General features: G+C 40.4%; 1 protein-coding gene across 1 annotated transcript in view; it reads right to left on the bottom strand.

Annotated features, from left to right (window-relative positions):
- The window catches only part of col8a2 (collagen, type VIII, alpha 2), a 49,895-nt gene extending 41,694 nt beyond the window's left edge, over positions 1 to 8,201 (bottom strand). The window contains exon 1 of the mRNA XM_020614222.1: positions 7,570 to 8,201. The gene's annotated coding sequence lies outside the window, so the exon portion shown is untranslated. The remainder of the gene's footprint in view (positions 1 to 7,569) is intronic.
- Positions 8,202 to 9,552: the final 1,351 nt, after the last annotated feature.

The following is a 9,552-nucleotide window of genomic DNA, read 5'->3' as shown; positions in this document are numbered from 1 at the left end:
ATATTCTCAAGTTTCATTCAATATATTCAGCTTTTCAATCAATATATACAAGTTTCAATCAATATTTTCATTCCATTTATTTCCTGAATGGCTTGCCATAATATATATGTATATATATTTTAGTTTGCAGTCTTTTCATGGGATTGGAGTTATGGTAAATCCAGTATATGAGTTTACTCAAAGACTGTATGAACCACCTTAGACACTGGTTGTGCTCTTATGATGCGTAATACAGTGAAAGGGCACCTTTAGTCGCCCAGTGAAAGACAGCTGAGTAATTTGTGTGAAAGGATATCAGAAACAACTAGAGAAAATGCATGTGGATGCTGAAGTATCACCCTGAAAATGCTGAAATACCTGAAATCAATTGCTGAAACAGCTGAAGGATGAGAAGAAATGGCTTAATTTTTTGTTGAAATAGCTGAAGGATGAGATGCAATGCTGAACATTTGCAGAAGTTGAAAAATGTTGAATAATTATACTGTTGTACTGAACTTAATTATATTCAGAAATGTTCCTAATATTCTGATCTTCTGATGTATGTCAGTGGGCAGGACAAAAATATACAGACACCTCTGAATAGTAGTAGTCTAGTACAACACCACCTTTAACTATAACATCAATAATGAACATATAATAGAATGTGTATATTTATGAGAATGTCACCAAAAACTGGAAAATTTTGAGCTTCATAAACACAAATGTTACAGCAGAAGTGTTGCATTGAAGTGAATACAGATGTACAGGTGGTCATAATGTTAAGCTTGATCGGTGTATATTGATTATTAAATAATCTGTTCATTAATGAAAAGTGAAAAGCTAAACTCTCAATTTTTTTCTTCATGCCTCTAGTTGCATACCATCACTGTCTGTGATTTCAATAAAGTTGGAATGGAATGGAATTTCACACTGCCTCTGAACAGTAAGTAAACATAAAACATGACTTTGTGATGGTTACAGTAATGTATTATTTGTTTGTGTTTTCTGTACGTGTACAGTAAATATGTACCTGTTGCCATCAACTTTATAATAAAATAGGTCAACAGTGTGTTCATGGGCTGTTCTTATGCACTCAAACTGTCAAAGATCAAATAATGCTACTTTAAATGTGCCATAAGTGTAATATATCATGATTAAGTATTCCTGTACAATAACAGCATGACCTTCAGCAATCAGCTAAGATGAAAGAAGTTTAGACTATAGGCTTGATGTTAAAGGAATAGTTAGACATTTTTAGAAATGGTTTTTTAGGCCTTCTTGCTAAGAGTTAAATGAGAAAATTTATACTACTCTCATGTCTGCCTACAAAACATGAAGTTAGGGATAGCAGCTGTCTAGCTTAGCTCAATTTAAAGACTGGAAACAGGTGAAAAAATGTACCCTGGCTTTTACAAATGGAAAAATAAAAATGCCAGCTAGCACCTCAAAACCATGGTGTTATTGTTAAAATGTGTTATCCTGTTTGTTTAGTTAGTATTTGATTTTAAGTATAAAAATGACACATTGTGTCTTTATGGGTTGTATGGCAGGTACTGGTAGTGAGGGATTGTTTTCTTATAACTCAAGAAAGTGAATAAGTGTATTTCTCAAAATGAACAATTGTTTTACCAGTTGCAGGTTAATTTGAGTTTTCTGCTGCTAAAACTTGGGGAAAACTCTACTGTTTGTGAACATATACGTAATACATGCTGTATGTCTCTTAGTAAGCATCCATTTCCTGCTCCAGAAAATCGGGCTCTGTGAAATAAAAAGCTTTTTATTATCCTGCTCTACAGGGACCATAACACCACAATAACCCAAGTCTCTTTTCTCTTTTTATGAACACCTACGCATGTCTAAATCAAGCTCAGACTGAACAATAACAAAGTCTGGAGCTTTTCAAATAGTCTCAGAAGAGTTGTTTCCAGCCACTTTCTCAATATTGACCCATCGGAGAGAGATACTGTATATCCATTCTGCATCTGAAGTGAAATAATAAAGATAAACAGTTGGCTGGGGAAGTGTGTCTGTAACAAGATGAAAAGAAGGATAATATGCATTTTATACTGAAGAGATGACCCCTGTTAAGATTTGGCCCAGTCTGCTGCTTTTGGAAGCCCCAAACAAAATTCTTGCCAGACGGTGATGTTAGGTATTTTTAGTCAGATAGATATTGGATAGATACTTTATGCATTAGAAATGTTTAGTGGAGATAGGATGTCTAGTTAGACTGTTAAATGCTTAGGCATGCTTATGAGTTTCTACAGGGTACATCTGGTCAAGGATAACTAGAGAGAAGAGTTGATGACTGTCAGCAGACAGGGTGTTTAATATTATTATTACGACGTGTATAACTGTAGCCTTAGCCATAATATGTTCTTATGTTTAAGTCACGACATGTTACTAGAGGCCGTGAGAATGTTTTTAGCTACACACCACTTAACCAACAGACACACACACATTCACACATTGATTTGCTTCATGTTTTGACCACTGCTATGGCCAGCTGCAGAGCTGGCAACAGAGACGTCTCAGTTGACGTTTCTGTGTAGTATGGGGCTAGCCCAACCGAGGGGATATAATGTATAGGCCTGGTGGGGTCAGGGTCTTTCATCTTACATCTGCCTGTGAGCAGTTTGGAGGTGCAAGATACCTGAGCGTGTAATGTTAATTTTACCTGTGATCCTTTGAATAAATCAGCACTGTTCTGAAGTTACTTGGACTGTCTCGTCTCTCAGAGTTAGCAATGGTAAGAAGAACCATATCCTGCAGTAAACTAAGGGGCAATGAGGAATCTTCCCACATGTGCACATGCTCATTTGTACTAGCTACCTGAACATACAAACACTTGTGGTAAACAGCCAACCAGAATAAAGTCATAACTATCATTTAGCTCCTGCTCTTTGTGAGTACGTTTCCTTGCCAATTGTTTATGAATCAAGCAATCTTCATTTGGCTTGTTATGATTTTTCCCCAAAAATGAGACTGGTAAATGAAGAGGTAAAACATGTCCCCAGGAGACATGGGAAGACTCTTACTTCTTGCATCTAGAGTTGAACCAGGGAAAGCTCAGCCTCAAAGAAAAACTCAAGATGTCACATCCCATTAACTAGGAACAGCACTGCTGCTGGATGAGCACCGAGGCTCGCATTTGTGTTTGTTCCTGCTGGAGACTTTTTGAAAACACGAGCTGCTGTCCAAAGGAACTCCAGCACATACTGGAAAAATATAGATCTGACTCCAGGAAGCATTGCTCAATACCTGTTTTAACTGTGGCTTGCAGTAGTTACTGCGCCTTGTTCAGGCCTCTCTGGCTAAAATCGATGCCTGGCATCTGAGTTATTTTACCACAGGGGGTTTAAGTTTGAGACCAGTAAAGAGCAAGTACTTAATTAAAGAATAGACCAGTAAAAATGATGGAAAGGGCAAAAAGAAGGAAAGAAGCAGAACTAGAACAAAGTCAAGACAAAAGGAGAATGTTAAAAGGAGAAAAAGTGTCAATGCAGTGATGAATGTTCTGCCACATCCTCCCACATCTGTCTCACGAGCGTGCCTGTGAGACAGTTCCTCCTGATTGCTGTAGAGAGCATGTTGTCAAGCCCCTTTGGGCTTACAGACCCTTCTACTGCTGATAGAGTCAATGGGAGGCAGAGGAGGAAAAATAACAAGGGACGTCTGCCAAGCCTCTCTACTGTGCGCTCACCCTGTCTCACTTTTTCTGTCCCCCTCTTGCCACTAGCCCAGTAGAAAAATTCCCTTTGGTATAATTATGAGAGAATGAACGTGCAAGTGGGAGACAGGTAAATACAATAAAAGTGAGACAGACAAATGAATCAAAGAATGACAGAGAGAGAAAAATAAACAAATTAAGCTGCCAAAATTTCACTCCAAAGCAAACAGATTTCAAATAATAGAAGCTCTACTGTTTTTGGTTTTCCTTCTCTTTCTGTCCTCCAGCTCATACAGAGCTGAAAGCCAAGACAGTGTCCTTCATACAAGTGCCTGATTAACAACGTGCTGCTCCCTCCACTCTGGAGGGCTGTATGTTTCTGCAGATTAGGAGTCCATATGTAGCTGACTGATTTCCACATATATCAGCTGCATGTCCAGGCCAAGAAAACTACTGGTGAAGTGCAAACAAGCTTAGAGAATATAAACACACGAGGCAAAAAGAAGTAAGGGGAGGCAAGATACAAATCTTCATGCAACTACAGGCCAAAATATATTTCTGTATTTTACTGTCTGTCTTTTTCTTCTTCCCCCTTTAGTTGAAAAACAAATCTGGTATATTAATCTTGACTGCTGTGGTCCAGGCTCTGATTAAGACCAGGGCCAGCATTCTAAACTATTTTTCATGGGAATATCAGCGGCACTAGTGCCTGATAACACATACAGAAGAGTGTGTGCACATACAGTACATGTGTGTAGGAGTGTGTGTGACTGTAATGTCCAACACAGTCTTCCTGCAGAAAAGAGCACTTCAAGAAAAAAACACTCTCTTCTAAAGTATCTGTGAAACAAAGGGGTGAGATGAGGGAAATGTATGTATGAGAACAAGCATCTGTGTGTGTGTGTGTGTGTGTGCTCTGAAGGTGGTTGGGTTCCAGGAATGTAAAGGAAGAATAGGGCGTTTACTTTTCCTTGAGAATAAGTGACATTCTCCTTTATTTCTTGCTAGCACAGCACAAGACTGACAATAATTAAGGGGGACATGTGCTCATCCATACAAATCCACATGCAAAAGAAAATGCACCAAATGTAGTAGTAGATGCATGTGATACAAATTTGAAAAATGATCCTAAAATAAGATTAGAGAAAAGGTAAGATTTCACCAAATTCCACATTTACTTGAAACACAGTATTACAACTTGTAGATACTGAGCCTCTAAGTCAGAGATGTGACTAAGTCATGATGATCAAACGGTAACAGAAAACTGAGAAACTACTGTGAATATTATCTGTGTTACAAGAGAATTTAGTGCAGAAATACACTTGTACAAGCACAGCAACAGGTATTCTCTAAACCACGAGTCCCTGCCTGACCTGCTGCTGATTACCTGGCTCAGGTGTGTTCAGAAGATACCAATTCACTTTATCTTTCCTCACTCCACTTTCATCTAAGATGGTATCTTCCAGCTTCTGACTGGCTGAACACACCTGAGCCAGGTAATCAACAGCAGGTCAGGCAGGGATAGTTGGAAAATAAGCAGGACAGTGGCCCTTGAGGACTGGAATTGCCCACCCCTGCTCTAAACTATAAGATGCCATGTGTTTGTGTCTGACAGTGAGTGTCCCAAGTATTCTGCCCCCTTGTGGTCACATGATGTAGACTGCTGTCCAAGCTAAAGACAAGTGAGACAGAGAAGGCATTAAGACAGTGACAGATCCTACAAGATTAGTTCAAATTCCTTTACATCTTTTTTGAACAAAATCTTTATTCTTCTTATTATTAAAACTGATGGGAAAATCTGAAGTATGATTTAGGCTCACCAAAACACCTTGTTCTTTCACCTTGACATATGAACAGAGTTTATCCTCAAGAGCTTATGTTAAGTTCAGAGTCAACACTTTCGCAATGGACATGGTGAGTTTTTTCATATGTTTGTAAATTGTGTGTGTAAGGAGTGTTAAATCCATTTAGATGCTTGGACTGCATAGGTCACAAAGTTTGCATATATGGGCCTCTGTGTGCTCAGTGTGACTGTTCTTTGATTGTTAGTCATGTTTTGGTATTTTGTATCAGAAGCCTGAGTGAGCAGCTACTGGGATGCTGTTAGTTGTGCCTAAACAATGTAGCACACATACAAACACACTCTCAACCTGCTTATAACCAACAGTCACCCCACTGCTGACCAGTTGCCACCCACTGGAGAATGGAGTATCCCAGTCAGTGGCATGGGGTTGCCATGGTTACCTCCCAGTGTTGCCATCGCACATGTGCCAGGCATGGAAGCACATGGTAAGAAAAAGGCTAGTGATGCTGGCAGGAGAAAAAGAGAAGAGCAAATAACCTATCACCTAAAGGTTCTTTAATAGAAATGAAGAGAGGGTGATAAGCTGACTGGAAACCACTGAATCTCTGCAAGACGCCCTGAACTTTATAGTAAATGCTACTTTGAACAGTAAAGCAGACACTGGTGTGCACCAGCAGCTCTGTAAAATAGAGAACTCCTGTCGTACCTCGCTGCTGGGGGTTTCATCCTTTAGTGTGTATCCATTCACCCACACACACAAATGAACAGAAGGACACAAATCCAGTCAACCTTTCTTACTGTAAACCAGTGAAATAGAAGTATGCTGCCAAAGGTTTATGGATTTCTGAACTCTAGCCCACTGTCTTTTCCAGACCCCTCCATCTTGCTCTCACTCTATACCTCTCTTTCTCTGTATCTCCCTCTACCTCTCTCTGTCCTAAAAAAAGCCTATTGTTGGTGCACTGAAACATGTGATTGGAATCTTCTTTTTATTTTTAGACACAATTTCTGATGTGCTCCTGTTGCTCTTTTCCCTTTTCATTTTTGCGCATTTCTTTCTATCTGTCTCACTCTCTGTTATTCTGTTATGCAGGATACCTGAGGCCTCATAGTCGCAGCTATCCCTCAGCTTTTTATTTGCACTGGAGAGATGTCGTTACAATGGAATGCAGTGTCACTTGCCAGAGACGTCACAGTGGATGGTCCAAGTGAAGCAACAGGAGAAAGAATAGAGAAGAGAACAAAAGAGAGGAGAGGACAAGAGGGAAAATGTGTCCATTTGCACCTTGGAACATTCTACTCACAATAAAAAGATTAATTTGTTTATCAGATCTGTCAAAAAAACTAGCAAGCTACAGTAGATGCTAAAAGAACACGTGATATGAGTCATATGATAAAAAGAATATTCATAAACACAAACACAAAATCCCTTCACATGGAGGAAACTTTTCTTAAGAGGAGCTAACACATCCATTATAGAGCCAAACCAGTTGTACATATCCCACCACAACACTACCCCACCCTGATACACACTGTGAACACACACACACACACACACACACACACACACACACACACACACACACACACACACACACCATGCCTATTTAATTTTCATCAGTAAAAGTCCCAGATGTATGTGGGTATGGGTGCATCAACAATTTTTAAGCCCAAACACCTGAAAATTTACATACACATGACAGAATGGTCATGATCAGTTCCATCTGTTTCCAGGGAAGACAGACATACTGTACCTCCCATTACAAAGAAAGTCAGGACACTCAAAACAGATCAACAGAAGTTGCATAACTACAACTTAAATATTAGGATCAATGTCCATACAGAGTCTGGACTGGAGGTGACTGAACAAATTGTATTGGTTCTTTTTAATCTGCAAACTGTTACTCTGTGTACCAGCTTAAGACTGAGGAGAATTATGCAGGTCCCATGACTGAGATATTGCACCGTCTGTTTTTATTTTTCCCTTCCCTGCTTGCTCCCTCTGTTTCTTTTGGCCACATTCACTGCAGCCACGTGATAAATGTGAATAGATGAGATGACAGGACCTAAGGATGCTAACACACCCTGAGGAAAGGTGAGGGCAGGTAGGGCTTACCTTACTCTCCTCGGAGCATGGGGGGGTGCACTGGTTAAGGACAGTGGTAGGTGTGGGCTTCAGGTGGGTTTCTCTTCTACCTCCCTCCTTGCTTCAGCCACACATCTCCCATGGGATGTGATGGCATCAGATATTCAGTGATGCAGCAAAAAATAAGAGGAGTGGTGTCCTTCTGGCAAAGAGCTGGCACGTTGAACTGGTCCAGTGCTGCTCACAAGGGCAGAGGGGGAAAAAAAGCTAAAAATTTTAGATTTTCAACTAGAGATGGAACAAGTTGTCTGTTTCACTTTTATTTTTCTGACTCCAGCAAAAAACAAAAAAGTCCATCTATGTACTTTTTAGCAGAGACAGTGAAAGAGAGCGAGAGAATAAAAAAAGAAGAGAAAATCCTCTCTGTGCTGTCTTCAAGCTGTTCAGACGCAGGTCTGAGGAGCACCTTCCCAGTCTGTGCAATCTTGCTCTCCAGGGTTGAAAGTAGGAGGGAAGCAGCGAGGAAGCAGGACAGACAGGGAGAGCGAGTGAGACTCAGTTTGTCAAGTCAGTCAGGCAGGCAACAAGGCAGTGTATACTGAGCTAAAGGCTATGGGTCCAAGTAAGCTGCAATCCCACTCCCAGGATTTATAACCAGGGGCTGTGCACCACGCTGCTCCAATCTCCCTGGCTTATTCAGTGATCACTCTCCCACTGGTTTATTTTGGGAAAGACACACAGGAGTGTTCATTGGCTTAACCCCTTTCATACAAAAAAGCAAGTGTCTGTGGCTGGATACACTGAGGAAGAAGGGGAGTGAGCAGGATGGGGTGAGGTAGCAGCCATGCAAAGAGGGGTGGGGTAGGATGAGGAGGAGGGAAAGGAATGAGAACTGATGAGAAGAGAGGAATTCGGAATTCTCTTACTCATGTTTTGCCTCGTCTTCCCAAACTCACCTACCAATAAATCTCACACACACCCTTTATCCTTCTACTCTTCCTACATTCTCACAAATCAAATTATTAAATGAAGATCAATCTTGAAGATACAGGAATGAAACACCACAGACAATTAATTTTACAGTCTCGAACAAAAACATCTCCTTACTTGTAGCTCCAATAACCAACTGATCTGTATAGCTGATATAACACTGCATAAATGTACAAAAGATGATGTTGTATTGTTATCTAAAACCTGCTGAAGTTTGTGCATAAGTTCTCCATGATAGCACTGTCTTGGGTTTCATCCCCGAAGCATAGCATTGAATTACACTGATTCACCTTTAGTTACGACAGCCCATGTATTTTGAGTGTTAGATAGCCCTTACATTTTAAATGAGTCGAGAATTTGCTGGGAAATGTATACATTCTCATCAACATAGATTAGAGAACATGTTCAGGACATTAGCTAACAACCGGAATTATCTGCAGATGTGTCTTATTGATCACCAGGTAACGTCCAGTAAGACCAGTACTGGCTTACCATTCAGTGTTTAATTGCCAGTGTGTTACTGTAGCTGTCCTTGTGCTATGGTAGCAGACCTTGAAGAGCAAAATGTTCCAAGCTTTCAATTGGACTGTCCTCTGGACAGTCCAATTGAAAGCTGGGATAGCCTTTTCCTGAGGCTGCAATTCCATGTAACTCTTGAAATACTATAGCAAGAGGAGAGTGTTAGAAATTAACCCAATTCTTTTGTTGGAAGCACAAGCAGTGACGACAGGAGAGGACTGTTTAAAATCAGCAGAAAGTTTACTGAATGTCTGATCACAGGTAGGCCTTACAGCGCTGGGATCAGAGATATAGAGCTCCCGCAGGAGTTCCATCCACTGACCCCGAATTAAGGTCTTACAATACATTTTATCTTATTGGGCTGCTCCACCCTAAACAAAGGTACAACAATTCATGCATTGTAATCCTATTGGTCATTTGGTGTGAGCAGGAGCTCGCACCTCCTTGCTGGAATGTGATCTACACCAGGTGTGTGTGTGTGTGTGTGTGTGTGTGTGTGTGTGT

The sequence above is a fragment of the Monopterus albus genome, unplaced genomic scaffold (genome assembly GCF_001952655.1).
Source record: "Monopterus albus unplaced genomic scaffold, M_albus_1.0 scaffold143.1, whole genome shotgun sequence".
Taxonomy (NCBI): Eukaryota; Metazoa; Chordata; class Actinopteri; order Synbranchiformes; family Synbranchidae; genus Monopterus; species Monopterus albus.
This window is presented reverse-complemented; position numbering and strand designations above follow the sequence as displayed.